The 17,778-nt window shown below is 34.6% G+C and overlaps 1 pseudogene; it reads right to left on the reverse strand.

The window, feature by feature from the left end:
* Positions 1-14,235: 14,235 nt before the first annotated feature.
* On the reverse strand, positions 14,236-17,490 carry LOC146884611 (uncharacterized; annotated as a pseudogene).
* Between the last annotated feature and the right edge of the window lie 288 nt (positions 17,491-17,778).

Below are 17,778 nucleotides of genomic sequence, written 5' to 3' on the forward strand. Positions count from 1 at the left end.
ATAAAGACCAAAACCAATATTATTAAAGTACTAGTTAAAATTTTTTTAAATTACAAAAAATTACTGATTAAGAGTGACGTTAACATAATTTAAAGTGTTACGTGTCAAAATTTAAATTATCTCCTATTTTAAAGCTTTTTTTTTCAATATGACAGACCTAGATTCTTATATATAACACTTCTAAACCGTCATATTTAATCCTTTTACAAAAATAAAAACTCAATTAAACTTTTTTCTAAAGATTCAAATAAGTATTTTCTAAAAAATAGGAACCCAATCAAATAAAAGAAAATATAAAATGTAAAGCGTACGAAAAACTCAAATATAAAAATTAAATTACTAAGAGATAAGAGATGAATTTATCCGTAAACCCTTTATTAGAATTTGATATCAAAACTAAAAATTTTGGTTCTACCTTGTCCTTGTCTCCACCTCCCCCGATACCGTACTATAACTGTATATGTTAATTTTCCTTTCGTCTGTAATCTACGTCATTACATTAGTTAATAATGTTGAAACAAAACAATAATGGAATAATATATATTATAATAAGGGTTCGTAAATTTGATCCAATTGGCATGGTTTGGATGGGAAGCGTGGGCAGAATGAAAATGAACGAAAATCTTATCTCCTAACGCACCGTTTTGGAGCCGCGAGATTGGATTGGTTCGGAGCTGGTTGTGATGGAGACTGGGCGTGGGCGTGAAATTTGGCCACTATATGGAAAACACGGTTTGAAAAAGGTTGTAAGTTAAGTTCGTAATAACTTTTTTGTCCCCTAGATATTTCTTCAATATTCAGCACATGAAAATTGACATTCATACGAATGAGGAAAACAAAGAAGAACTTTGCAATCTTTATAGTGTCTAGTTTTCAGTGCTGTGGGTCCAATTGCCCTTTTGCATTCCATCTAATCTTCCACTTTCCCCTTTTCTTCACTAAACATGTTACTCTCGTATTTACATTATGATAATACTATGATTTTGCGTCACTTCTACTTTTATACTTTGACTTATTTTAGTTATCTTTCTTCTTCATGCCTTTGATTATTGTTATAAAATAGTGTTTGGAGGGAAAAGTAAATTGAATGTAAAAATAAATCTAGTTTGTGATAAGCTAATCAATTATCAAATAAACTAAAAGTATGATTAATCAATAGTGTATTAAACTTTTTTTAGGATGGTATGAATAGTGATTGTTGACGTTGTGACCATTTAGAAGAGATGTCTCATAGTTGTGTAAGTGGGTAATAACATAGTTTTAGATTAATTAGACTTGTTATTATGAGTGTTTATTGACTTTATTAGACCTAAAGTCGTTGTAATGGTTATGTTATGTTATTTTAGTTAGTTGTCATTATATATTTTTAATATTTTATAGTTCTATAAAGGTAACTCAATAGTTATCATAGAGCCTAATTATATGTGTTAAGTTATAACAAAGTACATTTTAGTAAAGATATTTATTTGTCATTTCTTGGCATAATTGCAATTAGTATTTCATTTTTTTGGGCTTGTTTCGATACTTGATACTCAGCAAATCAGAGTCAAAGCTAGTTTTTATCTCATATCGTGTATTGCTCAAGATTTTTGAGAGAAAGATGAGCATTACGTTCAAGATTACAAACTTCAAGGAAAAGAACAATTTCAACTTATAAAGAATCAAAATGAGAATGTTATTATGGAAAAAGAGGTCTGAGCACCCTATCCAAAAGTATGTCACACATAGATAACCAAATTCTATAAAGTCACACGATTTGTACATGCTAACGTAACAACCTTTGTCATCTTACATACTCTTGTTAGAGGTCTTCTAACATGTTTGAGTTTGTTCTTCAATGCAATAAAGTTGTTAACAACCATCAAATGTTAAATGATTTCAAAAATGAAGTAGCCACAATATTGTATTAATTGAAAATTTATTTTTTGTCATCATTTTTTGATATTATGGTGCATTTGATAGCTCATTTAGTTAGAAAAATTCAATTATGTGGACAATATTATATATGATTAGAAGAAAATGAAGAAAATGAAGGAATTTTTTTCAAAATTTGTTGTCTCCAATTTTGGACAATTATCGCAATTTCGCGCATGTGTAGTTTCCGTCAACGGAAACAAACACACCATTAGTCAAATTTTATGGTAACAGGAAGAAAGTCCTTTGTCCACGAAAAATCTCACAAAAGACCAAGAGATAAATTTCAAGTTCCACCAACCAACATCCTTTGCATATTCGAGGGATTAGAAATTCATAAAAGCCTTTCCTTAGAGAGATTACCTTCCAAATGCCTAATGTTTTCCAAGCCCTTTCTCATTTCTTACAAGTATCCATGAGTCAAAGGCTTGTCTCCCTTAGATAATAACACTCCATATGAAGGTGATTCTTACATTCCTCTAATACATCTAAGTAAACTTCTCGTCAATTTGAATCAAAACTAAATCACCCTTAATGCAAGGAGATGGAAGTTGAGAAAGAGTTATATCACAATTAGAGAAACTATAAATTTCATCTAGAAGTAAAAGTTGGAAGGAAAGACGAAAGAGGTTTTAAGTTTAACTCCTTCACTAATAAAAACTAACAATTATAATATATACTGATAAAAAATAAAAAATTACTAGGAACTTGAGCAAAAGTACATTTCTAAGTATAAACATTAGGAACATACTACACCCATGGAGTTCACCCTTAATCTTGGAGACTCCATAGGGAATTGCAAACCTTGGAGAAGACTCCGTAGCAAGGAACAAATAAAACCTTTAGACACAACATATGTTAAAGGATAGATAAAATATTAACAAATCTTAGTTTTATAGTACTTTACAATTTTTTTGAGAGTATTTGTAAAAGTTGTCAATGTTGTAGGTTTATGTATATACTATTTCAATTTTTGAAGTTTGTTAGAAAACTTAAACGGTATGGACTTAGTTTGATTGAGAAATGTTTGATATGATGATATGAAATATATTTGCATGTGAATTAAATGGAGAGGGAAATGGTAAAACAAAAAAAAATTAAAAAAATTCTAACTTACTATGATGTACTTTGAATTACCTGTCATAATAAGTTGGACTTACTATGATCGGTTTTACAAAAAATTGTCATAATAAGTTCACTAAGTGTCACAACATTGTCATTTTGTTCCGTAACTTACTATGATTATTAATCGAACACCCATCATAGTAAATTTGACTTACTATGACAAGTTTTTGCGGTGTCATAAAAAATACGTATTTTCTATGACTCCTGCAATTATGATGTCAGAATAACTATCATAATAAGTCTGTTTTATCTATCATAATAATCTATTTTCCACTATGACATAAATTTGCGGTGTGCAACTTATGTACATTCAAGCAGTGAATGGAATACGGGACCAAAGGTTGTTTTTCTTTTTGGAAATAATCATGGTATTTTTAGTTCACTTCCAAAATCCATTCCTAAGTTCTGGTTATTCACCTGTATTGATTGGTGATGGTAGCACACTATATGAATCCTCATAACATGTAATTGGTTCACTATAATAATGTAAGAAAAATCAATAAGTTTGTACTTACATAAAAATAAAAAGGTTTTAATAAGACTAATTCAACAACATACATTAAGAAGAGAAAAGAAAAAGTACAAGGAATAGTAAGAAAAAGTATATTACATGATTTTTGTCTTACAAATTTGTTAACAAAATTTGTAAGAAAAGATTTTTTTTCTGCTAGTTTTTTTAAGAATCTTAATTGGCAGTAATTCTTTCGTAAATAATTATTTCTTACAAAATTATAAAATTTGTAAGTATTTTCTATGCGAAAAGTATTTTATACAAAATATTTGCAAAAAAATTGATCGCAATTTGTTGCAAAAAAATTTCATAACAAAATTTGTAAGTATTTCGTACGAAAAAAATTTTAAAACAAAATTAACAGAAAATATAAATTTTTTTAGTAGTATTAGATTGTTGTTTGATAGAATAAATATGGATTTTTTTGTACATTAATTTCTTCCAACTCTAATGTAACCTATGTAATTTATTTGTTTGTTTATAAGATTGCTTATTAGGTATTTTATGCATTGGCTATTTGTTTACTTACCTTATTTGTCACATGTCAATTTATCTTTTAAAAAGTAATGGTGTACATGAAATATGCTTTTCTTGTAAGTAAAAAGTAAATAAAAATTGGTATTTAAATTAACTTATAAGAATTTTTTTACAGATATATACCATTTCATTCAAAATCAATGATTACAATTACAGCATAAAAAAACGGTTTATTATGTGATCATTGTCATAATCATAAGACAAACTACAAAGCATGCAACGCACAGCCCACAAAGTACTTGAAACTCAAAATAAAATGCTGGTTGTTTGGTACTATTAAACTACATTATCTTTTCATGCAAGCTTACCTTTCATTATTATCTGATAAAAAAAAATTCGGTACAACAAGTTAATTAATTAACTGATCATCTAAAATAATTATCTATTAAAGTCACGTTAAGTTTTGTAGGCCCCATAAGGCATTAAGAGAAAACCACAAACTAGTAGAATAATAACCTAAAGTCATTGGAGGAAGAAGAATATAATGGACAACATTTATTATTCACTTTTCATATAGTAATGAGTTTGTCTATAGAGTGGATTCCATGTACATGCAGTTCACATTAATGTACAAAATTTAATTACAACTTTATATATATTATTTTTTATTTTCTCATGACGTAAAGTGCAGAAAAGAGCCAACGATGAAAACAACCGCAAACAAAATTCGTATAATAGGATTTAAAAACATAAATGAAAGGACGATTTCAGAAAGTGGAAGCATCCTATCATTTCCACTTGAACCTGATATTATTCTTCAACCAACTTGTGTGGTTTGTATTTGGAATTTTCTTACTTAGTTTCTATGAGGTGTGAGTTATTTTTATGGGAATCTGGTTCACCAAAGCTTCATATTATTCATTCTTGAAGCTCTGAATAGACCTAAAAAATGTTCTTTCTGCCTTTTCTTAATCTCTTTTCCGTATAAGCCAAAGTTCTTATCGGTGTGGTAACATACATAATTTGCATATTGGTGTTTCAAATGGCAAGTTGTCTGCACTTGATGGGGAAAACAACAACAAACAATATACTAGAGAATGCAGCGGATATAATTTCCCCTAACTTGCAAGAATCTATGAGGAGCAATAATCAAAGAGCAGCAATAATAAATCACCAAAAGCACAAATAAAAGCACCAAGATTTTTAACGTGGAAACCCCCTCAAATCAAGGGTAAAAACCACGAGTCGTCCAGACTAAAGAAATAGCTCCACTATGATCAACAAGACTACAAAAGAGTCTCAATCAATAGCACAAATTAGTGCCAACACCCAACCAAATAACAAAGCAACAAAGCTTTCAAAATAGAGAAGAACAAGAGAGGAAAACCTCTACAAATAACTGCTGCAGTGTGAAATTAATATCTCCCAACTCAGATCTCGTATCAAAGATCCGACCGGTCAGAATGAAGAGCAATGAGTTCCGAACCCGCTGTAAAAATTTCAGTCCGATCCAACGGTGAACGAATCCGCAGCGCCGATTCTACTATGACAACTCTGTGAAAAACGTGAACAAAATTTTCCCTCTACCTCTCCCTCTATGTGTTAGGGCTTTCAGTGTGTTCTGACTCTATTGTTCTGCCTCTCTCTTTATTTTATAGCCCCCTCTCCATTAGGTTAAATGAGACATGGGCTTCTCAAGTTTTGGGCCTTTTCTCCACATAGGAAGGGAGTCCAATACCCAACAAATCTCCCCCTCACAACTATGTGAAGATAACCGCCAAACCGGCGATCTCACAACAAACTTCAAACTTCCCTCTTGGCAATGCTTTAGTCATCATATCAACACCATTATCATCTGTATGAACCTTTTCCAACTCCAACAACTTAGCATCCAAAGCATCACGTATCCAATGATACCTCACATCAATATGTTTGGATCTAGAATGAAAAGTTGGATTCTTACCAAGATGGATAGCACTTTGGCTATCAACGAACAATGAATAGTTATCTTGCCTAAAACCAAGCTCCTGCAATAATTTCTTCAACCATAACAACTCCTTGCATGCTTCAGTAATAGCAATGAACTTTGCCTCTTCAAAACACTCAGGTTCTCCACCGTCAGTCAAGGTTATGTACTCATCACAAGAATACCTTGTAGAAGGTTGTTTCTGTCTATTAGACCTCCTGAGTTGGACTTGAGGTGATTCAGGTATATCACCAAGATCGTCATCATCATCATGTTCCTCTTGAGCATCATCAATTGGAACCTCTACTCCACTTCCAAACTGTTGATCATCAACATCACCATGTTGCTCATTGTCTTGAGCTTCCGTTTCAACATTCTCCAAATTGTGAACGGGCAACCTCATCGGATTACCATCAGTGCGATTACTATCTTTCTCGGGTGTGGTCTTCTCCACCTTATCAATGTCTTCAATGGTCTGGTCTTCCATGAATTGTACATCACGGCTTCTAACAAGCTTCTTCTCAACAGGATCATAAAACCTGTAGCCAAATTCATCCTCACCATAGACAATAAAGATACACTGCCTTGTCTTTTTATCTAACTTGGATCTTTCATCCTTAGGAACATGAACAAATGCCCTGCAACCAAAGACACACAAATGATCATAGCTAACATTCTTACCAAACCAAATTTTGTCTGGCACCTCAGTATTCAAAGCAACTGCGGGACTGAGATTAATAACATGCACAGCTGCAAGCAATGCCTCTCCCCGAAAGTGCTTAGGCAAATTTGCTTCCGAAAGCATACATGTAACCCGTTCAACCAAGGTCCTGTTCAACCTCTTCGCTAGACCATTCAACTGAGGAGTTTTAGGAGGAGTCTTCTCGTGTCTAATACCATGCTGCCTGCAATAAACATCAAAAGGTCCACGGTACTCACCACCATTATCACTACGGATGCATTTCAGCTTCTTGCCTGATTGCCTCTCAACCATAGCATGAAATTCCTTGAGCTTTTCAAGTACTTGACCTTTCTGCTGAAGAGCATAGACCCATAGCTTCCTGGAACAATCATCAATAAAAGTAACAAAGTAAAGTGCACCACTAAATGACTTTACCTTTAATGGGCCACAAACATCAGAATGCACCAATTCAAGCAATTCTGACTTCCTTGAGGGAGGATGCTTCTTAAAAGATACTCTGGTTTGTTTACCAGCCATGCAATAAGAACATTTCTCCAATTCTGCATTTCTCAATCTCATAAGCACATCCTTTTTAGCTAAGCAGTTAAGCCATTTCTCACTTATATGACCAAGCCTCCGGTGCCACAAAGATGCCTCCATATACATAACATTCACACTGTCTTTAGCAACCAAAGCTTTAGTCCAGTACAATTTAGATTGTTTCTCCCCTCTGACCATAACTAAGTTACCTTTAGTGAGTTTCCATTTACTAGAACCAAAGTGATTGTCATAACCACAATCATCAAGCAACTGCACAGAGATTAAATTAAAACGGACATCCGGAGCATGTTTGACCCCTTTAAGCAACAACTGCACTCCCATGTTGGTTTGCAGGCAAACATCACCAACACCAATCACTTTAGACTCACCATCATTACCCATCTTCAACACTCTAAAATCACCAGAAGTGTAAGATGTGAAGAACTCCTTCATAGGTGTAACATGCAGTGTAGCACCACTATCAATAATCCACATGCTCTCATCAGATACAAGATTAACGGACTCAAAGTCACGAAGAAGAACAAGATCACCATCTGTAGCAGTAGTGACACGATCATCATCATGGTCATTCTCTCTCTGTTTGCCTTTCTTGTCTTTGTTCTCCTTTTTCCACTTAAAACAGTATTTCTGAATGTGCCCAATTTTATGACAAAAATGACACTCTAAATTCTTGTATCTTGACTTGGACTTGCTCCTACTCTTCTCTCTACCACCTTTATGTTCCTTTTTCTGACTTCTCCCCCCAGCTTCTGTAACAAGCATCTCAGACTGAGATGAAGAACCATGTGCCTTCCTTCTCATCTCTTCATTAAGAGCACCGCTTTTTGCCATCTGAAAAGAAACAACACCATTCGAGACAGAGTTCGTAATTGAAACCCGAAATACCTCCCAAGACTCTGGTAGAGTATTAAGCAACCATAATCCCATAACTTCGTCATCAAACTTTATGCCCATTCCTAACAATTGATCTAGGAGCCCTTGAAACTCATTTAAGTGATCAGAAATAGAAGAATTCTCCCTGTACCTCAAGTTCATCAAGCAATTTAACAAATACAATTTATTATTGCCCAACTTAGAAGCATACAAAGACTCAATCTTCTCCCACAAAGCTCTAGCATGTGTCTCATTAGCAATATGATTATAAACATTATATTCAACATATTGCCGAATAAAACCACATACCTGTTGGTGCTCAAAGTCCCATTCTTCTTCAGACATAGAATCTGGCTTTTGTGTAGTAAAGACCGGAAGATGCAATTTCTTGACAAATAATAAATCTTTCATCTTGCCCTTCCACAAATGATAATTTGTACCATTCAAAGCAACCATCTTTGCATTTGCCTCCATCATTCAAGCAAGTAAATATAGCCCAACCAAGAGCTCTGATGCCACTCTAATGGGGAAAACAACAACAAACAACATACCAGAGAATGCAGTGGATATAATTTCCCCTAACTTGCAAGAATCTATGAGGAGCAATAATCAAAGAGCAGCAATAATAAATCACCAAAAGCACAAATAAAGGCACCAAGATTTTTAACGTGGAAACCCCCTCAAATCAAGGGTAAAAACCACGAGTCGTCCAGACCAAAGAAATAGCTCCACTATGATCAACAAGACTACAAAAGAGTCTCAATCAATAGCACAAATTAGTGCCAACACCCAACCAAATAACAAAGCAACAAAGCTTTCAAAATAGAGAAGAACAAGAGAGGAAAACCTCTACAAATCACTGCTGCAGTTTGAAATTAATATCTCAAAACTCAGATCTCGTATCAAAGATCCGACCGGTTAGAATGAAGAGCAATGAGTTCCGAACCTGCTGTAAAAATTTCAGTCCGATCCAACGGTGAACGAATCCGCAGCGCCGATTCTACTGTGACAGCTCTGTGAAAAACGTGAACAGAATTTTCCCTCTACCTCTCCCTCTATATGTTAGGGACTCTATTGTTCTGCCTCTCTCTTTATTTTATAGCCCCCTCTCCACTAGGTTAAATGAGACATGGGCTTCTCAAGTTTTGGGCATTTTCTCCACATAGGATGGGAGCCCAATACCCAACAACACTTCATGAGAAAGTTAGAGATATTGCTTAGAAAATTTTGATCATATATATAAATCAAATATCTTCAAACACAATTCAAAGTGTATATTGAATAACTACAATTTTTTTTAACATTCATGTGACCCTTAACCACATTTATAAAAAAAAAAAAGGTACAGTAGAAATAGAATAATAATAAAATTAGCAATTAAATACAACATGTATTTAAGCAACAAATTCATATTTCAATTAAACAACAAAAACATAAAATTTATGTTTGTTGTATTTTTTTTTTATATAACTCTAATTTAGATAGTTTTTGAACCTAACGTGTTTACGTCCATGGAATCCATTTCTTAACTCTAAATTGCAAAACTCTACACATAAGAAATAGGCCAAGATAGCGAGAACTAGCAATAATTTTGGAAAATTAACTAAGCTAGGGTTTAGATGATGGAGATAATTCTATTATCTAAAAGAAGTCTCGTGATGTGTGAAAATATGAAAAATACACGAGAAGGAAAGGTTCATTTGTCCATTTAAAACTTTTCATAATATTTTCAAAACCAACATTTGATCAAAATTACATACAAAATTAAACTTTTAATGAAAATAGGCAGACACAACTTTAAGTTGACAAACTCATGTTGATGAATAATAAATATGTAATTCAAAGAGATTACGGTAGAGAAATATTTACATTCATGTTTTTATATTGGTTGTGTATGAAAACATTAAGTTCTTAATTAATATAGTCAAGTTCAACTAGCAAACTAAAAGTATTAGACAATAATCTTTGGACTTGAGTCACTCAACCAAAATTGGGTATTATTTATGCCACAACCAAAACTCAAGCATTATTTATACAATAATCATTTTTGACTAAACTTTGAGTATGATTTGAAATGCAATCACTTCTTACTAAAACATTTTGGTTTACAAAGAAATGTGATCTAAATGTCATGAGATTCGTTTATTAAAAGATAGATAACATCAGACAAATATAGAAAAAGTTCACTCTTCTAGATAGTTATTAAACACAAATAACGTTTTTTCCTCACAAAATTAAGGCTTAAGGATTTTGATCACTTAGAAAATACAGGAACGTTGTTTGTGTGTTTTTGTAACCTTCTTTTCTTTTTTTTATCGGCAAAGAATATATAAATAATAAAGCATTTGGAGTACTTAAACCTTTTTACATAAATTAACCGAAACCTTTGTCCTAGATGATCATAAAGTTCCTATAAGGACTATAAGGACGAGAGACTCAAACCCAAACACTACACATGTTCTTCATTACAGAACAATTCATGCAAAGTTTATATTCTGGTATCATTGCATACCACCCCACATAAGTTTATATTCTTCATTCACATAAGTTTATATTCAGACAAACCCGAGACCATAGAGCCAACCTTTTGGCCTCGGTTTTCTGAGCCACCCGAGGCCATATAAGCTTCTTTTTTTTTTTAAAAAAAAATTCGATACCCTTTTGGCCTCGGTTTTTGTTGCACCCGAGGCCATATGGGCTTCTTTTTTTTTTTTAAATTCGATACCCTTTTTGGCCTCAGTTTTGGTGGCACCCGAGGCCAAAAGTCTGCTTTTTGCTTCGGTTGTGGTATGAACCGAGGCCATATGGGCTTCTTTTTTTTTTTTTTAAATTCGATACCCTTTTTGGCCTCGGTTTTGGTGTGAACCGAGGCCTAATACGCTGTTTTTTTTAAATGCAATTTCTGATTTGGTGTTATTCCCACATTTGAACCTGCAAATTTTATTCAGCACCCAGCACAGACCAGAATAGACCAGAACAGAATATTTTAAAACACATCTACAATTCAAATTCATTTAAAAGACAATTACAAATCTTTTGTAATCAACATACATGTTCTAATCAATACTATGGTACATTTCAATTATATATTTGGCACATGCTATCCTACCAAACTTGATGGACTTTGCGGGAATTGCTGCAGGACTCTTGAATGTCTACAAAATAATAGATTAAGTTAAGTTAGTATATAAAAAGGAAATATTGCAAAGTATTCATTTTAATTCAAATATATATTACCGTTTCCCAATTTGTTGTAATACGAGCACGCACAGTGGTTGTCATCCATTGCATTATATAGTAACCGCACTCATATGAGCCGGTTTGTCTATTACACTACATTATATTAACAACCTTACAATTAATTAATGAAGAAAATCAAGCAAACAATCATGAAGATATGGATAGAAATATCAAACCTGGAGAGAACACCATACAAGACCTTTTGCCTTAGCCGTTAATCTCCCTAACAACATGTTATGTGCAGCAATTGAACTATGATATAGGGAATAAGTTAGGATATTTTTATATAACATGTCATATTCATAAGATTGATATTGAGGTTCTTACCAATCTATCACTTGTCTAAGATGGTTGGGGGGAGGGCGATGCAAAGAGCAAAACCACATAGCAAGGTTCTCCCTTAGGGAAACCACAAGTAACTGCCAATGACGCCTAATAAGAAAATAAATTCATTGTTATGCATTAAAATGACTTATTATATTCATAAGTTAACAAAAATGATTTACCCAGCAAGATAAGGGACAAAATAAATTTCTTTTCCACGTTGAAAGCATTTGGTCACATATGCTTGGATGTCATCAAACTTGTTGCCTTCATGGGTGAGTTGGGGGTCTATAAACCCATATACATCATTCAGCCCCATAGTTTCAGTGACACCAGACAGATACCTAAACCAAAAATTGATTTGATATAAGTAAATACATAAATATATCAAATAACTATATATAATGACTAAAAGACTTACATCATCCATAATTGAATAATGGTAATATTGAGTTCTTCTTGTCCTCGTGCAAGCTCCAAGACATCTTGGGAATGCAAGTAAAGTGGGATGTCAAGATCTCTCCCAAAAATGTTAGCATCCCAAGGAACCTGCATTGGCTTATCAGCTATGATTTCTGCAAGTTGGAGCAATGCACCAAGAGGATCATCCAAAGAGAGAAGAATCTTCTTTGATTGAGGTTTTTCCTATATTGATGCAATTTCAGTTAAAATGGAATATAATTTAAGTTTGAATATAATAAACATGTAAACTTAAAAATGTAGTATATTTGTGGGTTTAAGAGTCTGTACCGGGGGGTCAGTATCAACCAAATCTCTAGGCCAGGCGAGGAAACACTGGAATGCCTGTGCCACAGTATACACCTCATCTGTTGGCACAGGAACTAAAGCATACGGCATAAGAACCTCCTCTACCGTGACCTTAACCTCATCCTCTGATAACTCCATGCCATGAAGAATTGTGGCTGCCTCAAATACTTTTCCACGAGCCACTAGTGTCTTCTCTGTACCATCCCAAATATATAGCTGACATGGATGAGTGTCATCCATGTCATCCCCGGGTGGAGCTGAACAACTCCCCTTTCCGCTTCTACCTGTTAGAGCCAACGATTTATTAATGTTATTCAATTACTTTATTAAATATCATTTATTCAATTCATAACTTATAGAAAACAAATTTACCCGTGGGAGGCACAAATGGGTCTACTTCTGGCGGATGATCCACTGGCGAACGAATGCCATAATGCTCAAATTGGCGCATTAGTTCTTCTCTCACTTGCGCCGTGATCATTTCCTTTAGTCTTTGTTCATAATCAGCACCATGACTGCATGAAGACTGACGAGAGGAGGAACCAAAAAATTGGCGTATGCCGACTCCTGATCCAGCACCACGCACACGTCCAGGGTGCTCAGGTCGTCCAATTGCAGCAGCAAGTATGTCATGACGACCTTCTGGAATGAATCCTCCTTGGGAGGTCTGCTCAACCAACGAATCCTACAAGGTAACAAAAACATTTATAAATCAAAATATAATATAAAACATGAACGAGCAATTTAGATAAGAATTGTATCTTACAATTTTCTCAGAGATTTCTCGTGCAGAGTCAGAAGTGTAGTTGCCCGATGAGCGTAAACGGGCTAACTTCCACTTCTGATGACGTGATGGTGGTGAAGGAGGCTTAGTATCTTCACCCTCAGAAGGTGGGGGCCTAGATTTTTTCTTTTCTGTCATTATCTTCTCTTCAAGTTTTCTATACCCACCACGAGATAATATGTGCGGGTTTGTATTTTGAGCACTTATGCTTTGAGCCTTTTTCCTCTTGACCTGTAACATATAAAACCCATTTTATGAATTAGTTAAAATTTTGCATAATTATCAATTGTGCTATTGATGATTTCAAATAAACATACCTGCCATCCCTCAGATGTCCGAAGCTCAAGAAACTGACGCCATGTGTCTTCATCAATCCAAGTGTATTTCAACAATGGATTTTCATTCTTTTTATGTCCAAAGACATACCTTGACGTCAACTTGGTCTTAAAACCACGAAATTTCTTAGCCACCGATGACAAACATTTTTGTCTTAAGGTCGGCACATTTGGAATATCAAATGTTAGCTGCAATATAGAAAATGTCATCAACAATATTTATCATATTATCAACAAAGTCAAAGTATAACTTTAATAACATTAATATTAGTTACCAATAAATCTTGCCATATCATTTCCCGATCAACTTCAGTGGCATGATCAAAAGATGGCGTAAGGATTGATATTCTCTCTCGTGCCAACATTCCTAAATAGCTTTTGAAGACGTCCCCATAACGACCACTAGGTTCACCAGTGTCGACGTTAATATCAACATGTGTTTTCTGACCTTTAGCTCTTCTAATTAAGAGCTCTCTCAACCTAGTGGCTCCTCTAGTGGGTCTCTTAGTAGGTGCTTCATCCTCTGATGAAGTTTGTTCAGCCATGTATCTGTGAAATGAAAACATAAAAAAAAACATTAATAAGCAACTGACAAATTAATATATAAAACATTATTTAACAAAACACCTAAATGTTAACAAGAATATGAAATTCATACATAAAGTTATTGATTGGTCATATGTATATTCCTTCATCGTGATCTTCTCGAATTGCATGTACATCATCAACTAGATGGATTTCATCAATATTTGTCGTTCGTCTAAATGGGTGGGTGACAGCAATATTAAGATCACTCATATTCTCTTCATTAGGATCAATTTGTTTTTTTCCATGAAGAGCGACAAACCAATGTTCAGACGCAGGATCTTTAACATAGAAAACCTGAGATGCTTGTTGTGCCATGATAAATGGCTTGTCTCGATAACCCACCTTTCGAAAATCCACTAGAGTCATTCCTGATTCATCTATTTTGACACCACTCTTATTGTCAATCCACTTACATTTGAACAGTGGAATAGTAAACATGGTATAATCAACCTCCCATATCTCTTGTATTACACCATAGTATGTCATTGATCCTACTACGGGATTTTGATCTTTAGATGTAGAAAATTGTAGTGACTCGGCTTCAAGACTGACTCCACTATTTTGTACTGTGCTTTTATCATCAAGACACTTTGTATAGAATGTGCAATTATTGATTTCATAACCTGTACAACAGATGACATCAAATTTCAACCCATTTGCTAACCACATCAAAGTCTCAGAGCATTGCGCATCTTTCAAAACCTCAGATTTAAACCAAGGCATGAATGTTCTATTATGTTCCATCAAATGCCATTTCTCTGATTGTCTTGGATTGTTCTCTTTCACAATGACTTTGTGTGCAGATAAGTAAGGCATTACCTCATTTGTGTTGTTCAAAATGTATAGGTGTGCTTGCATCAACTCTTCGCGATTTTTGGTAACCATACTCACACCTCGTATGCTGTTACTTATAGAACACCTGTTCAACCATGATCTGTGAGGAACTCCTATCGGTTTTGCTTTTACCATGTAATCTGAACAGAACTCGACACTTTCTTTAGCAATATATCTTTCGATCATTGAAGCTTCTGGACGATATTGATTTTTCATATACCCTTTCAAAATCTTCATGTAACGTTCAATGGGATACATCCATCTTAAGTATACTGGTCCACAAAACTTGATTTCTCTCACCACATGAACAAGTAAATGTACCATGATGTCAAAAAATGATGGAGGGAAAAACATCTCTAGCTGACACAAGATGATAACAATTTCGGCTTAAAGTTCATCTAACTTTAAAGGATCAATGACTTTGCTACAAATTGAAGAGAAGAATGCACACAAACGCGTTATAGTTTGTCTAACATTTTTGGGTAAAATTCCACGAATAGCTACAGGTAACAATTGTTGCATTAAGATGTGGCAATCGTGAGACTTGAGGCCAACAAGCTTCAAGTCTTGCATGGACACTAAACTCTGAATATTTGAAGAGTATCCTTGAGGTACCTTGACACTCTTTAAACATAAGCAAAAACTTATCTTCTCTTGTCTGGACATAGTGTAACATGCAGGGGGCAAATAAGTGCGCCTACCAACCTCCCTTGGTGCCAAGTCTTCTCGGATCTTCATTTCAACCAAATCCAAACGAGCATTTACTCCATCTTTTGTCTTTCCCTGAATGTTGAGTAGTGTACCAATCAAGCTATCACACACATTCTTCTCTACATGCATGACATCTATGCAATGCCTAACTTCTAACTTCGACCAATATGGAAGGTCAAAGAATATTGATTTTTTCTTCCAAGGGCTCGATGCAGATGACTTCTTGGACGTTTTACCAAATACATGATGTACTTTATTAACTTTTTCATGAATTTCAATGCCAGTTAATGGAGTTGGTGCTTTGTCATTCTCTTGATGTCCATTGAATGCTTTCTTTAACCTTCGATAAGGATGATTAGCTTGTAAAAACCTTCGATGGCGCAGATACACGGTCTTCCTTCCATTTTTCAATTGATGAGATGCAGTGTTTTCTTCACATATAGGACATGCTTTATGACCCTTGACACTGTACCCTGACAAATTACCATAAGCTGGAAAGTCATTAATGGTGCAAAATAACATTGCATGCATCATGAAAGTTTCAGAAGCAACAGCATCAAATACTTCAACACCATCAACCCACAACACCTTCAAGTCTTCAACTAGAGGATTGAGATATACATCTATGTCATTTCCAGGCTGCTTTGGACCAGATATCATCATAGACAACATCATGTATTTTCTCTTCATGCAGAGTCCAGGAGATAAGTTGTAAATGAATAATATAACAGGCCAACAACTGTGATTTGTACTTAAATTACCAAATGGATTCATTCCATCGGTAGCTAAGCCAAAACGAATATTTCTACATTCTTCACCAAACTTGGGAAATTCCTGATCAATATTTTTCCATTGCATTGAATCAGCTGGATGACGAAGGAGTCCGTCACATCTTCTCTCAGTTGCATGCCATCTAAGGTTTTTAGCATCTTTAGGATTTGCAAACAAACGCTTAAGTCTAGACACGATTGGAAGGTACCAGACTACTTTCAAAGCAGATCCTTCCTTCTCTATTTGACCATTATCTTCACTGTTTCTTTTCTGCTTGTACCGTGATGACCCACACTTTGGACATTTTTTCAAATCTTCAAATTCTTTTCTGTATAATATGCAATCATTAGGACATGCGTGTATCCTTTTATACTCCATACCCATCGGACAAAGAATTTTCTTGGCATCATAGTTTCGAGTGGGTAGAGTATTTCCTTCGGGAAGAATTTCATTCAAGAGCACGAGCAATTCTGTGAAGCTTTTATCTGTCCAACCATTGGTTGCTTTCAAATTCATAAGTCTTAAAACCGCTGATAATCGCGTGAACTTAGTTGAACCAACATACAGCGGAGTTTCCACATCAGCAGACATCGTCTCATACACATGCGCTTGTGCAAAAGCTTCTGCGCCAACATCCCGTATCATATCCTCTATATTGTCTTCTTCTACTCGCTCTTCACATCGCTCTTCACATCGCTCTTCACATCGCTCTTCCCATCGCTCTTCTCGTCGCTCTTTCATGGAGGAATTGGCAAGATATTCAGATCGAGAAACAGTTGGAATGTGTATTAATTCGTCGTGCCATGTCCATATTGTATAACTTTTAAGGAAACCATCACAAATAAGATGTTCCCTAACTTGAGTTGCATTCAATTTTCTTCCATTCAAACAGTTGACACACGAACATCTGAACTTCACTTCATCATCACTTCTCCCCTCATAACGTTGCGCAAATTTTATAAATTCTTCTACTCCATTCTCATACTCAGCTCTAATACGTGGTAAATTAATCCAATCTCGATCCATACTGAAATTGCGTGAACAATTTCAGTAATCTTTGAATCAATGCTCACGTCGTAATCAAGGTGTGACCCTATCCCATTTAAGAAGATTCACTTTCCTTATTTTATTGGTACATATTACTTTTAAAATACATATCTTAAATTTCACGAAATTTTGCCAGCATTTCGCATTGGCCTTCAGGATACACGAAATGAGAGTGATTATAAACCACAATCACATATGCACCCGAAGATCAATACAAAACACAATTGACAAATATTCATGAATTTTAAGATATGTATTTTAAATATA

Source organism: Vigna unguiculata, chromosome 7 (genome assembly GCF_037176805.1).
Source record: "Vigna unguiculata cultivar grain cowpea cultivar isolate G323 ecotype 2 chromosome 7, ASM3717680v1, whole genome shotgun sequence".
NCBI lineage: Eukaryota > Viridiplantae > Streptophyta > Magnoliopsida > Fabales > Fabaceae > Vigna > Vigna unguiculata.